Below are 21640 nucleotides of genomic sequence, written 5' to 3' on the forward strand. Positions count from 1 at the left end.
CCCCTGGGTTCTTTAAGTTCTCTCTTAAAACTAATGGGATCCGTGGAAGGCCTGTGCGACAGGGAGGGACAGGGTCAGAAGGGTCGGATGTTTGGACAGTTCCATTGGCACCACAGGAGAAATGGCCTGGATGGTGAATGTCTGCAGACCAGGTGGCCAGAGGAGAGACGGTGGCTGTGGAAGGGAGAGAAGGTTGCATTCGCGTTGGTGCCTGAGTGGGATTTCTGTGGTCCTTGCATTGTCCAAAAAACTGTCCATCTTCAGTCCACATATTGTAAGACCCAGGCTATCTACTAAAAGAAATATAAAGTTTTCAAGCTAATAGAGAAAGAAATATAGAAGAAAAAGCAATACCAAAGAGGGGAATGAGTTTATCTCACTTGTTTTTCCCTGACTACTACTACTTTATGTTTAATTTGGTTTTCTATTCTGGCTGATCACAGCTTTAGCTGCATCCCAAGTTTTGATAAGCGGTATTCTATATACATAAATTTTCAGTATCATTAAGATTTAAGTGCATATCCAGTTGAGAATTTTAAGACTGACAATATCAAGGGTTGGCAAAGATGTATAATGCTGAACTTTCATACACCATTGGTGAGAATATGAATTAGAAAACCACATTATTTATCAAAGGAGAAGATACATATACTCTATGACCTTGTGTTCTACTCCTAGATATATAATCAATAACAATGTTTGCATATAAACACCGAAGACAAGTGAAAAAATGTTTGTAGCAACAGTATTTATAAAAGCCCAAAGTTAAGCAATTCAAATATCATTACAAATAGAATGGAAAAATAAACAAGATACTACACAGCAATTAAAACATAAGTTAATGCTAGATGAACAATGTGGATCAATTTCACAAAGTGTCGTGTGAATGAAGCCAGATATAAGTAAATAATAAAATAGGAGTGTATTCATTTTAAAGTTCAGGAAAAACACAAGGCTAAATCAAAATATAGTGTTCATGTATACACTCATAGTTAGTAAAATTCTTTTAAAAATTGCCAAAATGCCAACTGTAAAGGTCAGGGAGGACTTGTGGGGAGGAAGGAGGTGGTAGGTGGCAGGGGGGGATTCCATAGGGCTGTACCCTCCACAGGCATCCCTCCAGTAGCCCAGTTCTCCATCGTCCATTAGCCTGACTACACTACCAGGCCACTGGCCACTGCCCATAAGTTGGTAAAAACCAAAGATAGGGGCAGTTCAGTTCACTGAACTCACTTGTTTTTACCTCCTTCAATCTGAGTGTCAGGCTTCCAAACAGGATGCTGTTCATCCCCTTTGGATTTTCCATCCACAGACCAATCAAGAGCTATTTCTAGGCACCGTCTAAGTAATGGGGGGATCTGGCAGCCCCTTAGGTGGTTCCAAAGCTGATCCTGGGGGAAACGAGGCCACCTACTCATAGATGCAATGTACCCCTTGCATTCCCCTAGTAGCATGTTCCTTATAAACCACTTTCATTGTATTATGGACTCTTCTGCAATGACCTTCCTTACTAGAGTGTTTCTTTACAACATTACAAAACACATCAATGGGTCCTTACTTTATGTACTCTAGTGATAGGTGCGATTTTAAACCCAATAGCCAACTAGCTCTCAAATGGAAACGTTCTGGCCCCAAATCCCAGCGTTCACCACTGGGTGGCTCACTAGCTCTTTGCTATAGCTCTGTATCTAAGGCCTCTGAGGTACTTGCGAGGTTTTTTGGACAGGAGCTAGCAAGAGTCCTAGATGTGGGATTTATGTCCTCCAAAATCCAAATAAGCCAAACATTTTGTCCTAACTTACCCATCTTATATATATCCTATATTGTTTTAAATTAATAATCGAGTGGGTTTGGGCAACTTTACTAGTACTCATTTAGCACATTAAATCAATGTTGGTTGAAGGGAAGATTTACATGCCTTCTGTTTTACCACAGTGGATAGGGGGAGTGTTTTCCAGGAAGAAACAATATCCATCCCCATACTGCGTTCAGGGAAAAGATTTACATAAAATCTCCTCAATCATTCCAATTTTCACCCAGTTGGGGGGTGGGAGTACTGGGGATTGAACCCAGGTGTACTCTATCACTGAGCCACATCCCCAGCCATTTTTATTTTGTTATATTAAGACAGGATCTTGCTAAGTTTCTGAGGCTGCCCTCCAACTTGCAATCCTCCTGCCTCAGCTTCCCCAGTTGCTGGAACTGCACGTGCGCATCACCATGCCTGGCTCATCCAAATTCTAATCCCACAATTCAATACTTTCCCAGCTCCAACTAGGACTTCACCCACAGGGTTTTGAATCACCATGTATGGGATCCCCATGTCATGGAGTCCTATAAATATCTCCACATTCATCCCCAGACCATCCTACCCTAGTGGTCCCCAGCTGGTGGCCAGGCCAAGGGATCCAAGCCCTTTTGTCACTTATCTTATTGGACTGCTCATTGCCTCAGGAGATTTGAGGTCAGATTTCTTATTGTCATAACTGCCTTTTGGCTTTTTATATCCTTCCAGATGAGAGTAAATAGAGCAGACTTCACTTGTTTTCTTCAACATTGGGGTGGGTTGACAGCCAGGAAAGCTCACCCAAGCCTAGTGTCCAGTAGTTCCTGGGCCTCCATCACATGGGTGTGGTTGACATCCTCCATGTCTGACCACAGTACCTGGCTCTTCCTGAAGTGGAGCTGACACCACCTGACAGACACATTCTAAGTCACATGATTAGCTATCTGCTGTGACCTGCTCCACTCTGAATCACATTGTTAAAAATATCTTATCAACAGCCTGGGCACTAAATCACATTTTTAGATTATCCAGTATGATTTAGGCCCCCAGGAAAAGACACTCCTATCAGACATGACACTCAAAAATTTAGACACTATCTCCAGAATAGGGCAATGACTTTTCTTCAGGAAAGGCTAAATTTGTTACTACACCAAATGATGAATTCCACATTCAGGAGAGCAGTTCAAGAGTGGGAGATGTGTTTGAGGGAGGAGTGTAGCAGGGGGTAGTGTTTTGAATTTTGAGCTGAACTGTGGGCATCTTGTGATACCTTTTTTATGCCTTTCTATATAATTAAGTGAAAATTGGGTCATCTGTCATTTATGTAAAAGCTTTACACATGTGTATTATATGCAAGTGTATGTACCTGTAAATTCACATATAATATGCTCATGAATGTACATACAAGAATGAATCAAAATGAAATGTATAACAAGCTGGTACTTGTGCTTACTTATGGTTATAGCCGAATTAGGGAAAAGAAGTAGAAATTTTAGGTATTTTATTTCCAGCTTTATTGAGACATAACTGACAAATAAAATTATGTATATTTAAAGTTTACAACGTGATGATTTGATATCACACACAGTGAAACGATTACACCATCAAGTGAATTAACATACCTGTCACTTCACAGAGTAACTGTCAGTCAGACTTCTCCAGAAGAACAGGAGAAATAGAAGATCTGCAACTACAGGAGAAGATGTCTTAGAGCAGCTTACAGGATCGGAGGATGGACAATCCCGCGGCGGCCAGCAATCCTGGGGGCTGCTCAGCCCAAAATCTGGGAGCCTCAGAACAAGGGGACCAACGATGCCGCTCTAGACCGAGGCTGGAGATGTGAACACCACCCACCGCCCACCACCACCACCTCCAAGAGCAGCTGGTGCTTCCACATTCAGAGGCTGAAGAATCTGGGGTCTGACTTCGGCCAGCAGCAGAACACACCACGCAAGAAGGGCCTCACACGCACACGTTCTTGTTCCCGGCCCCCGCCTCTGGGTGAGTGCTTCCAAGTTCAGGGTGGGTCTTCCTCTCAGTTCGCTGACTCCCACCCTGATCTTCTCTGAAAACACCCTCACAGTCACAGCCAGAAGTGTGCTTCACCAGTTCTCTAGGCGGCCCTCAATCTAGTCAGGTTGACAACCAAATGTAACCATCAACAATCTTTTTGTGTCTGTGGTAAAAACACTCAGAATCTGCTCTCTTGGCAAATTTCAAGTTATTACCTACAGTCACCATGCTGTACACTGGGTCCCCAGAACTTACTCATCCTGCCTCACTGAGACTTGGTACCCTTTGACCAATTTGTCTCCATCACCCGTCAGCCATGGGAAAGCACCATTCTACCCTCCGCTTTTGTAAGTCAGACTTTTTTGGATTCCACAGGTAAGTGAGGCCAGGCAGCTCTTGTCTTGTGTCTGGTTTACATAGCAAATTATCTTCCAGGTTTATCCATTTTGCTGCAAATAGCAGGACTTCCTTATTTTTTATTTTATTTTATTTTTGTGTGTGTGGTGCTAGGATTGAACCCAGGGCCTTGCGCATGCAAGGCAAGCACTCTACAACTGAGCTACAATCCCAGCCCAACTTCCTTATTTTTTAATGTTGAGTAATTCTCCACTCTGTGTGCACGAATCACGTTTTCCTTATCCATTCATTCACCAATGGACACTTAAGTTGATTCCGTAGCTTGGCTATTGTGAATAATGATGTAGTGAATATCAGGGGGCAGATGTCTCTTCAAGACACAGACTTAGTTTTCTCTGGATATGTACCCAGAGGTGGTATGGATATATGGTAGTGGGATTGCTGGATCACATCATATTCCTGACTTTTTAAAGGAACCACCATAGAGGTTCACATTCCCACTAACAGTGTGCAAGTTTTCCTTTTCTCTTCATCCTCAAAACTGGTTATTTTTCTAATTTTTTGATAAGAGCCTTCTAACAAGTGAGAGGTAATATTTCACAGTGACTTTCATTTTTGTTTCTCTGATGATTAGTGATGTTGAGCATTTTTATACCTTCATGTCATCTATCAAAAATGACTATTCAGGTCCACTTCAAATCAGATGAGTGGATTTTTGCTGCTAATTTGTTTGCGTTCCTTTATCTTCCCAGATTCCAAGCCCTTATCAGAGGCATTGTTTGCAAGAGTCTTCTCCCATTCCGTGGGTTCTCTTCACTCTGTTGATTGTATTGTTTGCTGTATGGAAGCTTTTTAGTTCAATGTGATCCAGTTTGCCTACTTTTCTTTTGTCCCTTGTTCTTTCAGGTAATATAAAAAAATCTGCTCAGATTAAGGTCAAGAAACTCTTTCCTTGAGAGTTTTCTTTTTGTAGTTTTACAGATTTAGGTCTTATGTTAAGTCTTTGGTCCATTTTGAGTTGGTTTTTCTATGTGGTACAAAATAAGTGTTCACTTTCATTGTTCTGCAGATGGACATCATTTTTCCTAGAATCTTTAGACTTTATGTGCTGTAATTCTGCTGGCAACTACTTTTAAAATTAATTTTCGATTAAGATATAATTCATACATGCCAAAAATTGACCGTTTTAAAGTGCACAGTAGGGATTTTAGTGTATTCACAAAGTTGTGCATCTTCTAATGCTAGAATATTTTCATCATTCACTCAAAACCCCAGTGTGCAATAACACTCAAAACCCCAGTGTGCAATAACCCTCCCAAGATCCCAGCCCCAGGACCATAAATCCACTAATATACTCTCTGTAACTATGGATTCATCTGCTCTGGGCATTTTTTAGAAATTAAATAAAATAATCTATGGTGTTTTGGGGCCTGCTGTCTCTCACTGAGCATGTTTTCAGGCACTTTGTGTCATTTCTCGGTGCCCCTTTAGTCTTTATGTTTGAAGAATCTCCCACTGTATGTAGAAAACATTTTATTTTACACATTCACTAACTGATGGACATTTTGGTTATTTCCACTCTTTGGAATAAATTACAAACCAATGAATCACACTGCTGTGACTGGGAACTACTTTTTAGTTCACATCTAATGAAAAGTCACTGTTGCAATTTACAACTCTAGAGAAACTCTGTCTCACTTAATCCCCCAGCAACCTGGAACTTAGATCTCAGTATCCCTTCACATAGAATGTCATAGACCCAGAAGAGTCCTGTGTCTGGACCAAAGGATGGGAGGAGCCACTGGGTTGTGATTCAACTAGACTCCAAATGGAGTTTCAGATTCAACTAGACTCCAAATGGAGTGCCCTTCTCAGGATTTCATGTAGCTTTAAAACCTGCGATATAAGCATGATCAAGTTCATTCTATCACGTCCATCTCCTCATGAACAAGATATGAGACTAAATCAGCTGGTCCTGACCACCTTATAAGGTGGGTAAGACATTCCAGGAAAGAGCTGTAAGATGCACAGCAAGACGAGCTACAGACATTTTCAGCTGTGACCTGAGATGACCCACACAGTGTGCCAGCAAAGGGATCTAGATTCTTCCTCATCACAAACTGGAAGTCAGATGGCCTGATCTTTGTCCTTACTTCCTGGGTGAGTCTCAGGAAAGTCACTTCCCTCACTATTGGACTCTCCCAAGATTGGCAACCAGTGGTACCCACGCTGGGAACTCACTTCTTCTCTTTTGTTAAAAAAAGAAAAATTCAAGCGCACTGCCTGTGTGAATCCAAGTTAGCTGTATAGGAGCAGACAAGCTGCTTCACGCCTCCCTGGGCCTGTTTCCTTGTGTTTAAAATGTGTAATAACAGCCCCCATCTCATATGGTTGTGGCTCAGGGTTAAATGAGCTAATAGAACAACCTCACATGGAGTGACGCCCTATAATGTTAGTTCTTCTTAGTGAACTACCTGCCTGGCTCCGTCAGCCTTGGATTTGGATGTGCTCTGGGTCCCCTTTCCTCCTGCCCGTGCTGCAGACTCTGCCCTCCTCTTCCCTATTCCACAGTTCTCCACGTTGACAGGGCCCTCAGAGTGGAGTTCACCTGCAGAGCTAACCCTCACTGTCCAAACTGACTGCCCGACTTCTGCTCACAGAAAGAAGATTCTGCCAAGTTCCCCAGTCAGGAGCCTCTCACACCAAACACATGCTGCCTTGCTTTTTTTCTTCTGTTTCTATAATTTAAAACCTTGGGCTGGGGCTGTGCCTCAGTGGTACAACACTTGCCTCACAGGTGTGAGACCCTGGGTTGGATTCTCAGCACCACAGAAGAAAAAAATAAACAAAATCAAGACATAAAAATTAAGAAAACCTCATTTGGGATGTTGGATGAACCTTACCTGGGTTTTGGCTCAGGCTTTGCCAGTAAATCACTGAGGACCTTGGATCCAGTATTTTTTTCCCCTCTTGGTTTCCTTTTTCTCACCGATGACAGGAGTGGGCTTTATTCCTGAAGATGTAAGGGTCCATCTAGTTTAAAACTCTGACTTCTTCTTGTTCCTCTCTGCCAGGCTCCTGACCACCCCTCTTCTCAAGTTCACCTTGTCTGTGTTCCAGGGCTGCAGCCAATTCTTTGTCTGGGGCTCCCTTCCCTCTGTGTGTTTCCTTAGCAGAGGGAGAAGGTGGGAATGCTCTCCTGCCTTTATAAAGGAAGCACTGACTTACATTAATGGAAAAACTGGTTTTCTAGAGGAGCCCAAGGCTAACAGGGAGACTGATACCCTGTCTTTATAGGTGGGATGACTGTGAGACTAATAACTGCCTGCCTTCTCCTAAGAGATCGATGTAGAGGAGCCTGATTAACCCACTAACAAGCAGGGCATGAAGGGGTGAGTTGTGTCAATAACTGATGAACTGATTCACAGGGGGCTAATCATTGACTCCTTCGGGCACTAATCTGCTCCTTCATTGACCACAGCTTGGTTGCCTTATCAACAGACTGGTCACTCACTTGCTGCCCTTTTGGCTGACCTGGTGACTGATCTGGAAACAGGCCGACCAGGGAACTGACGGGGAGGCAGGCTGACCAGGTACAGTGTGACTTACTGCGCAGGGAGCACAGACACGGGCTCCAGGTGAACCGACCAGGGCTCCAAGCTCTCGCTGGCCGTTAACCCCTACAGGCCTGGGAGGCCTTGGTGCAGGGAGGGCCTCGATGGCCTGTGACTGGATCCCTGACTCCCACTGCCCACTGGAGAGCAGCCCCACCTCCTGAAACTCAGCCTGCAGTGTCGGAAGCCATTCTCACACGTGACTGGGTGACTCCCGGTTAGGGTCTGAGGCGCTCTGGCTGTGTCGGAGCTTTCCCGGCCCTCTCCTGATGAGAGAACCTGTCCGTGTGGGGGTGTAACTGACCACTGACCCCGGAGGCCCAATCACTGACCCTGACCTTGGAGTGCAGCCCCCCCTTCAACCTTCATTGGATGGAATTATCCCCTGAATTTCTTGCTCCCCAATAAAAGGCTACTCCCTGGCGTGCTCTCTCTCTCTCTCTCCTGCTAGCCCTGAGTAATCCTTGCTGCCCTGCCGGGCGGTTAGAGGAGGGAACCAGAGAGGGGAGCCGTCTCGGACCTGGTCATAGAAAAAGGTAACTGAGTCTGTGTGTTTATTTCGATCTCGCTAGCTAACTTTTATGCCAAGAACCTCATTAATGAAACCATTGCGCTGGCCGCATGGTAGAATTGGCGCCCAACGTGGGGCATTCTAGATTAGCTAGATTGAGTGGGAGCGCGCGCTATAAAGATAAAGAAAAAAGTAAAAGATAAAGGAAGTGGTGACAATTTGGGTCACAAAAGGAAGTGGTGACAATTTGGGTCACAAAAGTACCTTAAGATATTGAAGGAAAGAGACGTTAAATTAATTAAAATAAAAAATTCAACTTCTACCTATAAGGAAATGTAACTATTTTAGACAGTATAATTAATCAGAAAGGAAAACAGATAAAGAAAGCTCAGTTATTACAATTCTTAGAGATTGTAGGTAAATATTGTCCTTGGTTTTGTGAACAAGAATCTCCAAATTTACTTAATTGGGAGAAATTAGGAAGAAAGTTACGAAAGGTCTGTCTTTCAAATGAATTACCGGGAGGCATAGATAATATTCAGAGAACCTGGACGGCTTTGGAAGTTTGTCTTTTTGAATATATGGGCCAGAATTCGTGGCCCCCTGAAGACCTGCTAAAAGGCATTCAACGGGCCATCAAGTCTATTCAAATGGAAAATCCGCCTGAGGCTACGTTAATTCCTTTTCCTTTAAGCCGCTTAAAAACGAAGGCGCTAGGGGCCAGGCCCAAAGTTAAAAATGTAAATTTAAACTTGCAAAGTCAGGTTACTCGGCAGGGAGATTATGGAGAGCAACATCAGAAAGGAGATACCTCCGAGGTCCTAGAGAGCCCTCCAAGGGAGGTAGACAATCTTCCTGGAGAGGAAAATCCGGAAGAGATTCCTAGAGGGGCTCAGAGTTCCTCTCAGCCACGTGACTTAGAAGCCCAAATTCAAAATGGTGATAGCGCAGAATCCGACCTTGTCTCAGAGTCAGAGGGAGAAGAATCAGATGTTGAAATTCGGGATTTACAGAGAAATTTCGACAGGCTGCGTTTAACACCGCCTGCCCAGGCTACTCAAATTCGGCCCATACCCGCTAAAAGAACAAAGTTTAACAGGTACGCTGGATTAACGATGACCTTTCTTACCCCATTCCAGCGAGGTATTAAGAAGGCTCAGGAATTGGGGGAGGATACTAGTGGCTTTCAACTTTTTCCCGTTTTTGAGCAAGTTAATGAGCAAGATCAGAGAGTTAGAGTTCATGCTGTAATTCCTTTTAAAACCATTAAGGAACTAAAAAGTGCATGTGAGACGTACGGTCCAAATTCGCCTTTCGTACAGAGTCTGATAGATAATATTTGCTCCCAGCCCCTTCCTCCTAGCGACTGGATTTCTGTAGCCAGATCCTGTCTGAGCGGGGGAGATTTCTTGCTCTGGAGAACTTATTGGACTGATTTTTGTACTGAACAGGCAGAACTGAATAGGAAACGTAATATAGAAACACCAGTCGAAATGTTTTTAGGGACAGGTGAATTTGCTGACTTAGAAAGGCAGTTAAATTATGACTTTGTAATATACAATCAAATAACTGATTGTGCAAAGCGTGCCTGGAGACAAATAGTCTCTAAGGACCAATCCAATTTAGTTCTTACCAAAATCAGGCAAGGTGCCAGTGAACATTATTCAGATTTTGTAGCCCGATTGTACCAGGCTGCAAACAGGTCGATCGGAGATCCAGGAGCCAGTGAATTCATAGTCAGACAACTAGCATTTGAAAACGCAAATAAGTACTGTCAAGATATTCTCCGACCGCACCGTAAGAAAGGCACAGTTTCTGAGTTCATTCGCTTGTGTTCTGATGTGGACTCTACACATTTACAGACTGTAGCTTTAGCCGCAGCCCTAAAAGAAACCTTAAAGCCACAGGATTTAGGGCGAAAACCCCGCGGAAAATGTTACGTTTGTGGGAAAAACAATCATTTTGCGCGGGAGTGTCGCATGCGCAAGTTCAGGACTCCATCTACTGGCGATAATAGATATTGCAGGACTCGATCCCACATGGCGGATCCAGATGGCGCGGATCAGCCCGCCTTCTCGCCATCATTTCCTCCTAGCGGGAGGACAAAAAACTTCCGGTCGGCCCCTCCCCGGGCCGAGCAACAATACGGGGAATTCGAGGAGAGGTCGCACAGTGTGACGTCACTGGCGCCGACCAGGACAGCCCGCGATTTTTTCCGGAGGGATTTTTACCAGAACGTAGATCGCAGACAGTTTTCTTAGGGCCTTCAAGGACAATTGAATTGAGTCCTGAATCAGGACCAGAACAAATCCCTACTGGGATTTTCGGGCCGCTTCCTGATAATACTATAGGTTTAATTTTGGGACGTAATAATTTAAAGGGAGCCATTGAGGTAGTACCTGGTGTGATAGATTCAGATTTTAAAGGACAATTAAAGGTTACTGTAAGATCCAATTATGCCCTAAGGCTCACTCCAAGAGATACATTTGCCCAATTAATTTTATTGCCCTGTGATGCAGGGAGACACCTGCCGGTAGGTTCAGCTTCTAAGCCGCCGGACAGAGTATACTGGTCACAGTTAGTACGACAAGAGCGTCCTTTATTAGAACTTAAAATTAATAATAAAAAATTCCTCGGAATAATTGACACAGGGGCTGATATCTCTATTCTTTCCAGTAGATTTTGGCCAAGAAACTGGCCTTTACACGTAGCGCCAGCTAACCTAGAGGGCATAGGGCAGATTTCACAGCCCGCTCAAAGTGCCAACTATCTCCATTGGAAAGATTCCGATGGAAACAGTGGAGTATTCAAGCCTTATGTGTTAGAGACTTTACCAGCTAATCTATGGGGAAGAGATATTTTAACCAAAATGGGATTATTATTAGTTACTCCTAACTCTATGAGATCAGTTGAGGAAGTTAGTCAGAGATATTTTCCTGGAGATGATAGGGAGACCCTTCAGGAAGAGTATCTGTTTACAAACCAGTCTCCACGACAAAGATTAGTAAATGCTCCAAGCCAAAATTTTTATTAGGGGCCCTGAGTACTTCCCCGATCCCTAAGACAGCTGAAAAAATCACTTGGCTCACAGAGGAGCCTATATGGATTTCTCAGTGGCCCATCTCAGGGGAAAAGCTTAAAATAATTCATAGGTTAGTAGAGGAACAACTTCAGGCTGGTCATATAGAACCAACGCTTAGTCCTTGGAACACACCTATTTTTGTTATTAAGAAAAAGTCAGGAAATTGGAGATTGCTGCAGGATTTAAGGGCAATAAATCATGCAATTCAGCCTATGGGATCCTTACAGCCAGGACTTCCCTCTCCCACAGCCATTCCTTTAGATTATAGCTTGATGGTAATAGATTTAAAAGACTGTTTTTTCTCTATAAGGTTACATCCTGGAGATTGTGAGAGATTTGCTTTCACTGTCCCAACAATTAATTTTAAGGAACCTGTTAAAAGATATTGCTGGAAAGTACTCCCACAGGGAATGCGTAATAGTCCTACTCTGTGCCAAAAATACGTAGACCAGGCGATAGATCCCATAAGAAGTAGCTTTCCTGATGCATATATTATTCATTTTATGGATGATATATTATTGGCTCATGCTAATCCAGAGGTACTTTCAGAAATTTTTACTCAGTTAGAGACTTCGCTTGCAGCAATGGGTTTATGCATAGCTCCTCAAAAAATTCAAAAAGTGTCTCCTTTTCAATATCTAGGTCAGATAATTCAAGGACGTACAATCCGTCCTCAAAATCTTCAGATAAGAATTAAGGAGTTACATACCCTTAATGATTTTCAAAAGCTATTAGGAGATATTAATTGGCTGAGGCCATCCTTAAAACTAACTACTTCTGAGTTAAGTCCTTTATTTCAGATATTACAAGGAAATCCTTCTCCAACCTCTCCACGTCAGCTAACTTTAGAGGCTAAAACAGCTTTAAGGAAAGTTGAAAATGCAATTAAAAATGCACAGCTTACTAGAGTTGATCCTAAGGAAATGGTGTATTTATTAATATTTCCAACTGAACATACACCAACAGGAGCCATATGGCAAAAATTAGGAGTTATTGAGTGGATTTATTTATCCCACTCCCCTCAAAAAACATTAATTCCTTTTCATGATTCTATAGCTCAATTAGTAATTAAGGGTAGAACTAGGATTTTACAATTAATTGGATCTGAACCTGATATCATAATTATTCCATTTTCTGTTCAACAGATTAATTGGCTTTTTCAAACTTCTAGCCCATGGCAAATAGCTTTTGCTGATTTTCCTGGCCAGATAGACAGTCACTATCCTCGTGATAAGATTATACAATTTGCATCATTAACGTCACTTATTTTTCCAAAGATTGTACGTGCCCATCCTATAGATGAAGCCTTATCAGTGTTCACTGATGGATCAAGTTCAGGTAAAGCAGGATTTTATAGTCGTGTTCACACAGAGGTAATACAAACTTCTTATACTTCTGCCCAAAGAGCAGAGCTTCAAGCTCTGATTTGTGCCTTAACTTACTTTGCAAATGAGCCTATTAACATTTATTCTGACAGCTTATATGCAGTCGGAGTTACTAAAAATATTGAAACTTCAGTTATTGGGTATACTTCATCACAAGAGTTATTTAAATTATTTCATAATTTACAAAAGGCAGTGCTAATGCGGAAATATCCATGTTTCATAGGACATATACGAGCTCATACTAATCTTCCAGGACCTTTAGCTTCAGGTAATAACAAAATTGACAGACTCGTAGCTTTTTGTCAACAGATGTCTTCATATGACTGTGCACTATCTTCCCATTCCTTGCATCATCAAAATGCTTCTAGCTTACGTAAAAAAATTAATATTACAAGAAAACAAGCTCGTCAGATTGTAAGCCAATGCCCTAAGTGTGTTATTCACACTCCATCTCTGCCATCAGGGGTAAATCCCCGTGGATTAAAGCCAAATCAAATCTGGCAAATGGACTTAACTCATATTCCTCAATTTGGTAAGCAGTGTTATGTGCATGTCATAGTGGACACTTATTCTAGATTTATTTTTGCCACAGCACGTACTAAGGAAAATTCTCAAAATGTAATTTCTCATTGCCTAGCAGCTTTTTCTGTTTTAGGATGCCCTATGCAGATTAAAACAGATAATGCTCCAGCTTATGTGAGCTCTTCTTTTCAACAATTTTGTCAAGAGTTTAAAATTAATCATAAAACAAAAATTCCTTATAACCCCCAAGGTCAAGCCATTGTAGAACGAGCTCATTTATCTATTAAACTTCAATTACAAAAATTAAAAAGGGGGGATAAGCTTATGACTCCCCAAAATAGCCTTAATCATGCCTTGTTTGTTTTAAATTTTTTAAACTGTGACGCAGAAGGTCACACTGCTGCTGAGAGACAAATGTCTCCCTCAGTAACAGGCCCTTTAGGCAGAGTTTTGTGGAAAGATTTACAGACCGGTCAGTGGAAGGGCCCAGACCCGGTGATTATATGGGGCAGAGGGCATGCTTGTATTTTCCCAGAAAATTCTTCTCGTCCTATTTGGGTGCCTGAACGTGCTATCAGACATGGAAGAGATAGAACCCAGATTGAAGCGACTGAAGATCAACCCAGAGGAGCCCCCATCCAGAAGGAGGAGATATCGGAAAAGGATGAAGAAAGACCAGATTGACCCAGCCAAAAAGCTGATTTCATGGAAAGGCGTAAAGAAGCTAACAACCCAGGCTTCCCGAATACTTCGAGACCTAGGAGAAAAGAGGACCCCAATGATGATGGTAACAACAGTAATTGCCCTACTGGGCTGTCAGGTAAAGGGGGATCAAGTAGACACTTACTGGACATATTTCCCAGATCCACCCCTGGTACACCCAGCTGTGTGGACTGGAGAATCTATTCCAGTATTTACTAATGACTCATTCATGATGGGAGGATTTACAGATACTCATATTACTCCCAATCATGTGACTAGATTTAATTATTCTGGCTATAGTGCCCAATTACCCTTGTGTTGGTCCCACGATAAACATGCTGGCTGTCTGAAAGTATCATTCGAAGAAAAGACAGCGATTGGTAGACCTAGACTGACAAATAATTCTATTTATGGAGATTTAAAGCCTAATACTAGATCAGTAATTAAGATGGGACTTTCCCATAATAAGCCAGTCATTTCTGCAAAACCTCCACGGATACACCACTGTCCAAATAGTTCTACAATTGAGATTGGCACCTTTCCTAAATGGATGGATTGTATAAATCCCTTTCCTGTACAACATAAGGTGTCTAAAGATAGTGGGTATATTTTAGACTGGTCTCCAAAAATTGATAAGAGACAATTACGAAGAAATTCTGCTATGACACCTGCAGGATTTGTTAGTAATATTTTGACTTATAGTAAAGGTGGTGTTCAAAAGGATATTTGGCGTTTAATTGCTGCCTCAGAATTCTTACATTTTACAGACAAACCCTTACCAAGATTTATTGGCAAGAACTGTAAAGAGGGATCTTGCTATGGCTTACGAGCTTGTGTCCAATCTCCTTATGTTTTAATTATTAGAAATGTAAAAGTTAAATGGATAGATGACAGATATATTGTTACTTGTAATAAATGTAACCTAACCAATTGTATTACTAGGTATAATGGAGGAAAAGGAGTGCTGATACTTCATCAGCCCTCTTTCGTTTTATTACCTGCTAATATTTCAGAGCCATGGTATGCTGATGCTGGTTTACAAGTCTTACAGCAAATTCATGCCCAGCTGGCAAGACCTAAACGTGCTATTGGAGTTATAATTGTTGGTGTTTTGGCGCTAGTCTCTTTTATTGCCTCAACTGTCTCTGCGTCTCTGACATTGTCTCAGAATATTCAGCATGCAAAATTTCTTAATAATTTAGCTCAAAATACTTCCAAGGCTCTGCGTAATCAAGTAAATATTGATGAAAAGATTGAAACTAAATTAAACGCCTTAGAGGCAACTGTTATTGACATAGGTAATGAACTTTCAGCCTTAAAATTTAAAGAAAGGCTTAAATGCCATGCTAATTATAAGTATGTGTGTGTCACAGCTGCCAAGTACAATGCTTCTCTCTGGGATTGGGAGAAGGTTAAAAACCATTTGTTAGGTATTTGGCAAAATAGTAATAATAGCTTGGATATTCTGGAACTTCATCACCATATCCAAGACATTCAAAATAATAGAGCTGATTTTTCAGATCCTTCTTCTTTGGCTAACCAAATATTGAAGGAGTTAAATGGATTCAACCCTGGAAATATTCTCAAACACTCGGCCTGGTACATTATTGGATTATTCTCTTTGCTGCTAATTCTTTATTGCGTTGTAATTGTAGAATGGCGAGTCTTCAGAACAAGAATGCAGAAGCTCCAGAGAGTGAACCGCCGCCTCATTTTTGCGAAAAGAAAGGGGGAATATGTCGGAAGCCATTCTCACACGTGACTGGGTGACTCCCGGTTAGGGTCTGAGGCGCTCTGGCTGTGTCGGAGCTTTCCCGGCCCTCTCCTGATGAGAGAACCTGTCCGTGTGGGGGTGTAACTGACCACTGACCCCGGAGGCCCAATCACTGACCCTGACCTTGGAGTGCAGCCCCCCCTTCAACCTTCATTGGATGGAATTATCCCCTGAATTTCTTGCTCCCCAATAAAAGGCTACTCCCTGGCGTGCTCTCTCTCTCTCTCTCCTGCTAGCCCTGAGTAATCCTTGCTGCCCTGCCGGGCGGTTAGAGGAGGGAACCAGAGAGGGGAGCCGTCTCGGACCTGGTCATAGAAAAAGGTAACTGAGTCTGTGTGTTTATTTCGATCTCGCTAGCTAACTTTTATGCCAAGAACCTCATTAATGAAACCATTGCGCTGGCCGCATGGTAGACTGCAGAGCCCCACGCAGGCCGCCTCTGCCACTCCAGGGATGCCACAAGCAATGTGCGCTCAGGGACAGGTCACCACCACCCATTTGATGCGCTGGAAGGCAGTGTAGGGCTCAAAAGGGGCCAACCCCCCCCACCCCAGGGCACATGCATCCCTCAGCCAATCAACGCTGGGCGGTCTTTTCAGCAGCCAATCAGCAGCTGCACACGCCTACTCCACACCCCCAGCCAGTCAGGCAGATGGGGCACAGTCTTCTGGGAGCTGAGGCACAGTCACCAGGACCAATCAGGAGCTGAGCCTGCATGTCCCGCCTCTCTGTGACTAGTGGGAGGAGCCAATCAATGGGGGGGCGGAGTCTTGGGAGCTGATGGGGAGCAGTTTTTACTCAAGAGAGGCTTTTCTTAACCACACTCATGAAAGCGCAGATCACTGTGTTCCTCTTGATTGATCTGCTTAACCTCTTATGCTTTACCCATTGCATGGTTTCTAAGCCATTTCAAAACATTATGCTGATCAATTCTGCTTTTATCTCCTGTCTGTCCCACTAGGACATAAGCTCGAGTAGGCAGAAATTGTAGTCACTACATTTCCTGGCTGTGTCCTCCAGGCTTGAAATATTGAGTGCATCATATTCACCCATGAGCGGTCATTTAATCAGGGACAAGCACGTGGGGGCAGGCCTGGGAGTTCCACAGGTTAGACATAGAGATCACTTTGTAAGATGTGGCTGATGTGGATAAACAGGTGACACTCGCCTCACCAGAGCAGTAGAGTCCCATGTGCTCCACATCCCTGCCAACGGGTGATGAAGGCCTGTGTGTGTGTATGTGTGTGTGGTGACTGTAAACTCTATATTCATTGAAGTAAAATTTAGTTGTGTTTTATTTTTTATTTTTCTTGTATTATAGCAGTTATGCAGTTGATATAAATTCTTTTTTTAGGTACACACACTGCAAATATCTTCAAGTCTTTGCTTGCCTTTCACTCTCTTAGAGTTATTTATTTATTTATTTTATTTATTAGGGATTGAAACCAAGTGTGCTTCACGACTGAGCTAAATCTCCAGGCCCTTTTATTTTTTAATAAAAGACAGGGTCTTGATAAGTTGCTTAAGGCCTTAACGATTTTGCTGGGGCTGGCCTCACACCTGCAATCCTCTTGCCTCAGCCTCCTGAGGCACTTGGATTACAGATGTGTGCCACCACAGCTTTTAAATTTTAATGCTTTTAAAATTGAGAGAAGTTATTAGAATTTTTAGTGAAATTCAATTTAACATTTTTAAAAAATTAGGGCCTGGGTTTGTGGCTCAAAGTAGAGTGCTTGCTTCACACCTATGGGGTACTGTGTTTGATCCTCAGCACCACATAAAAATTTAAAAAGGTATTATGTCCACCTACTACTAAAAACCATTTTTTAAAATATGGCTAATGAGTTTTGTATACTGGTTAAGAAATATGAGCTCCACAAGGTTGTAAAATATTCCTCTTTGCTTCTTCTAGGAGCTTCATTGTTTTACAGTAACACTTAAGTCTATTATATATACCAAATTGATATTTGGGTGTGATATGAAATGTGGATCCAGGTTAATCCTCTTTTGTTTAGATTTCTAATGACTTTGGCACCAATTATTGAAAACACCATTTCTCCCCTGAATCCCTGTGGCCCTTAATCACCCCTAGTTCTCTGTGTTCACAGGTCTTTATTTAGGTGCCCTGTTCTGTCCCAGTGGCCTGTTTATCTCTGCTTCCACCAAAACCAGTGTCTTAGTTACTCTAACTTCATCCAAGTCTGAAAGTCAGGCATCTTCAGGATTCCAGCTTTCTATTACTGCAATAATGTCTTGTTTTTCAGCTGTTTTGCATTTTCTTATAACTTTGAATCAGCTTGTGAACCCCCCTCCACACACACAGCGGCCTGGATTTTGATTGGAATTTTATTGAACTTAGGAAAAGTTTGGGGTGAATTGATCACAATGTGGTACAATACTCTTTTTAAATTTTATTTGAGAAAATGCACATGAAATAGTAATTATGATTTTAACCATTTTAAGGGGTAATTGTCAGTGTCATTAAAGACAGAGGTTTCAGTTTGGAGTGTCATGGTGGGGACCCTGGCATGGACGTTCCTGCTGGTGGGCAGCTCCACTTCCCTGTGGTCCTGGTATCTGGCAAATCCTCAGCACGATGCTGGCCTCCAGAATGAGCTGCTGCTCCTCTCTCCACACTTTATGGGGAGATTGAGGTTCACATTAGCCCCCATGATCAGTAGAGGTGACCAGTGAGGCCATCTGGGCAGGACGGTCCTGGTGGAGGTCTGGGGTTAGGACTCATCTTCTTGCCAGTGTGGGGTCTGCTCAGAGGCTCTGCCTGCTCATGGCTCAGCCTGTGTAGGTTGCAGGTTCCAGGAATCTGTCCTCTCTCCCAGGTGGGGCCACTCATTAGCTAGGACTGTACCAGGGGCTCAATTAATCCTCTTCATTTCTCTAAAGTCATGGGGATATCCTCATTTTCACTTACGACTTTCATGATGTGAGATTCTCTACTTGGTCAGTCTGTTTGATTTTTTTAAGAAGCAGTGTCTTGTTTGCTTGATTTTCTGTTACTTTTCTGTCCTGGTGTCATGGTGTCTGTGGTGACCGTGGCTCCCCTCTGTTAGGTTTGTACTTTGGTCTTTGCCTGACGTCAGATGGCTGGTTGGAGACCTTTACTCCCAGGTCAGCTCTTAGGCTCACATTTCTCTCCAGCTCTGCCCCCTGGACCCTGGATCCTCACGCTGTGTCCCGCTGCTCCTCATCTCCAGGAATTGTCGGGTCTCCCTGGGGAGTTCTTCTTGCCCACAGGGTGTTCACGGTTGGTGTAGGATTTCCACATCTGTGTGGCTCTCTGCTCTCCTCTTGGGATGGATTTCTGGTGTCCTTCCATCATGATAGGAAAAGATGCCGCGCAATTCCAACCTTATAAAATCCATGACGACCTGTGTATGGCCCAGGGGTCCTCCTGCCCCAGCAGATTCTCCTGTTGATAAATCTTCTGAGTCCAGGTTTGTCCTTTCCGTGAGACTGCAGGGTGACGTCTGCCCTCATCCTAGCTGCCTGGCCCTTGGGCACAGACCCAGGTGACTCTGGAGGACCCTGATGTACAGGACCCGACTGCTCCTTGGCTCTTCTCTCTTGGCCAAATCCTGAGTCCCCTCCAGGTGCAGCTGGAAGGAGCTTCTCCCAGGGAACCTCTCCACCCTCCACTGCCAGGAAAGGACTCTTGGATGTTCTCACTAGTCACAGGCTGGAGGACGGAGGAGGAAAGAGACAAGGGAGGTTTGTGACAATGACGGTTCCAAGCTAAATCAAAAAAGAAAAAAAACAGCTCCCCCTCCCTCTCCTGCAGGTTGGAGACCCCCCATCAAGGTGACCTCCTTCTGCTCTTAGATCCAACCAATCAAGGAGCAGCAACACCTTCCCTCCCTGGACTGCCCCTGTCCCAGGATCCTGCTTGCTCTGTGTCACCTTGTCCCTTATATCCACAGCCAGTGTAAGTTCAGGGGAGATGGTTTACATTTCTTCTCCCCATAATGTCATTCAAACCCTCCTGGTCCCTTAACTCTGGTGGGTGTTTTCCCAGCTGCCATCTGGCCACGCTGCTGGTGGCCCAGGGGACAGGTCTCAGGACCAGGTCTCTCCCCTGGGCCAGCATCCGTGCTGCTCACCAGCCCTTTCCTTCAGACACCTCTTAGTCTCAAAGCTGAGCAACTCCCCTCCCCAAGAGCTCGTGCTCTTGGCCCCAGACCCTGGGCCCTAATGACCTGTTCAATACCTTGGGCTCCTATTTACAGGAACCTCGTCACATTGTGTCTTAGGAAGTCACCTATTTCTGTCCCTTCCCAAACCCCAACCACTCATGAATTTGAGCCCCACCCATTGGTAGAAATGATTCACTGGGAAACCATTAGAGTTCCCAGATCTGGCTCTTGGCTCTGGCACCTTGGGTTTCAAGGTAAAGAAAATGAACATGGACTCATAGTGACTGGTCATCTCCCAGGACAGTAAGCTTGAGGTCAACCACCAGACACTGTCAACTCACCTCAAACTGGAACTTTCCAGGAGACACCAAATGTCTTCTTTAAAAAAAAATGATACTAGGGATTGAACAAACCAACTTTCCTTAACCACTGAGCCACACGCCACATCCCTGGAACATTTTTTCCTTTTTCTTTCTTTCTTTCTTTCTTTTTTCTTTTAGGGACAGGGTATTGTTAAGTTGCTGAGGCTGACTTTCAACTTGCAGTCCTCCTGCCTCAGCCTCCCCAGCCACTGGGATTGAAGCCAGGTGTGCTTTTACCCCTGAGCCTTTTCAATATTTTTATTTTAAGACCAGGTCCTGTGCAGTTGCTGAGGGCCTTGCTAGGTTGCTGAGGCTGGTGGTGAACTCGTGATCCTCGTGTACCAGGCTCCCAAGTTACTGGGTTACAGGGGTGTGTCCCCTAAGCTGACGTATTAAGGTGAGGGAAGCACTGTGCCTCCTTCCTCCGAGGTTCCTGGGGGTGGCAGATCCATGCATGTGGCAGAGCATGAGAGCAGAGAAACAGGAGACCCAGCCACCCCCAGGGTTTCCTTCACAGGTGTGACGAGGAGGAACCAAATGCCCTTAACTGTTTTACTGTGTGGAAACCAGACAGGGAGAGGAGTGATGTCCCCTGTGGTGACCTTGAAAGGAACAAGTGGGGAAATGATGCAGGAGGCTCCCAGCACAGGCTCCTTTGTGACCCTGGAGGAATGTCTGCACAGAGTGGACACAGTTCTGCTTGTCAGCTGGACAGAGGACACTGCCCATGTCCTGTAGGTGGAAGCCAGGGAGGCGGGTCAGCTCCCACAGTGCCCAGGACAGCCCACCACACCACAGATCACCAGCCCCAAATGCCCAAGTGGAAGGGTGCCGAGGGGGCTGAGCCCGGCTCCAGGCCACCCCGTGGGAAAGTGCGGGGGTGGGGAGGCAGGGCAGCACTTGGTGGGGAGTGGGATTTGAGCCACAGGTGAGCATGTCCTGCCAAGATGGAGACAGGGGAGGGGACTGCAGTGGGCAGAACTGCGAAGGAGGCCTGGAGAGGCTCCCTGAGAGTCCCAGGAAGGACCAGGTGTGCTGAGCAGGGCAGGCTGAGACAGGGCTCTGGTGTGGAGGGGAGATGGGGAGTCCCCCAGGGGCTCACTGCAGGGGGATGGGGGGAAGGACAGGGCTGGTGGGGACCATTAGGAAGCTCCCTTTGCTGATGCTGTGGGTGATGGGCAGGAGGCTGAGGGGAGCCCAGAGGTGGGGAGAAGGCTGTAGGAATGGTCTGGGGAACAGAGGTCACAACTTGGACCTGGAGGTGGGGAAGAGGGTACAGATCAGAACTTGGGGACTGTGGGAAGGGGCCATGAGAGAGAGAGAGGGAGAAGTGAAACCAAACCCTGGCCAGGCCCATGCGAAACTTCTCTTATAGAAACATTAC

Source organism: Callospermophilus lateralis, chromosome 18, assembly GCF_048772815.1.
Source record: "Callospermophilus lateralis isolate mCalLat2 chromosome 18, mCalLat2.hap1, whole genome shotgun sequence".
Lineage (NCBI taxonomy): Eukaryota > Metazoa > Chordata > Mammalia > Rodentia > Sciuridae > Callospermophilus > Callospermophilus lateralis.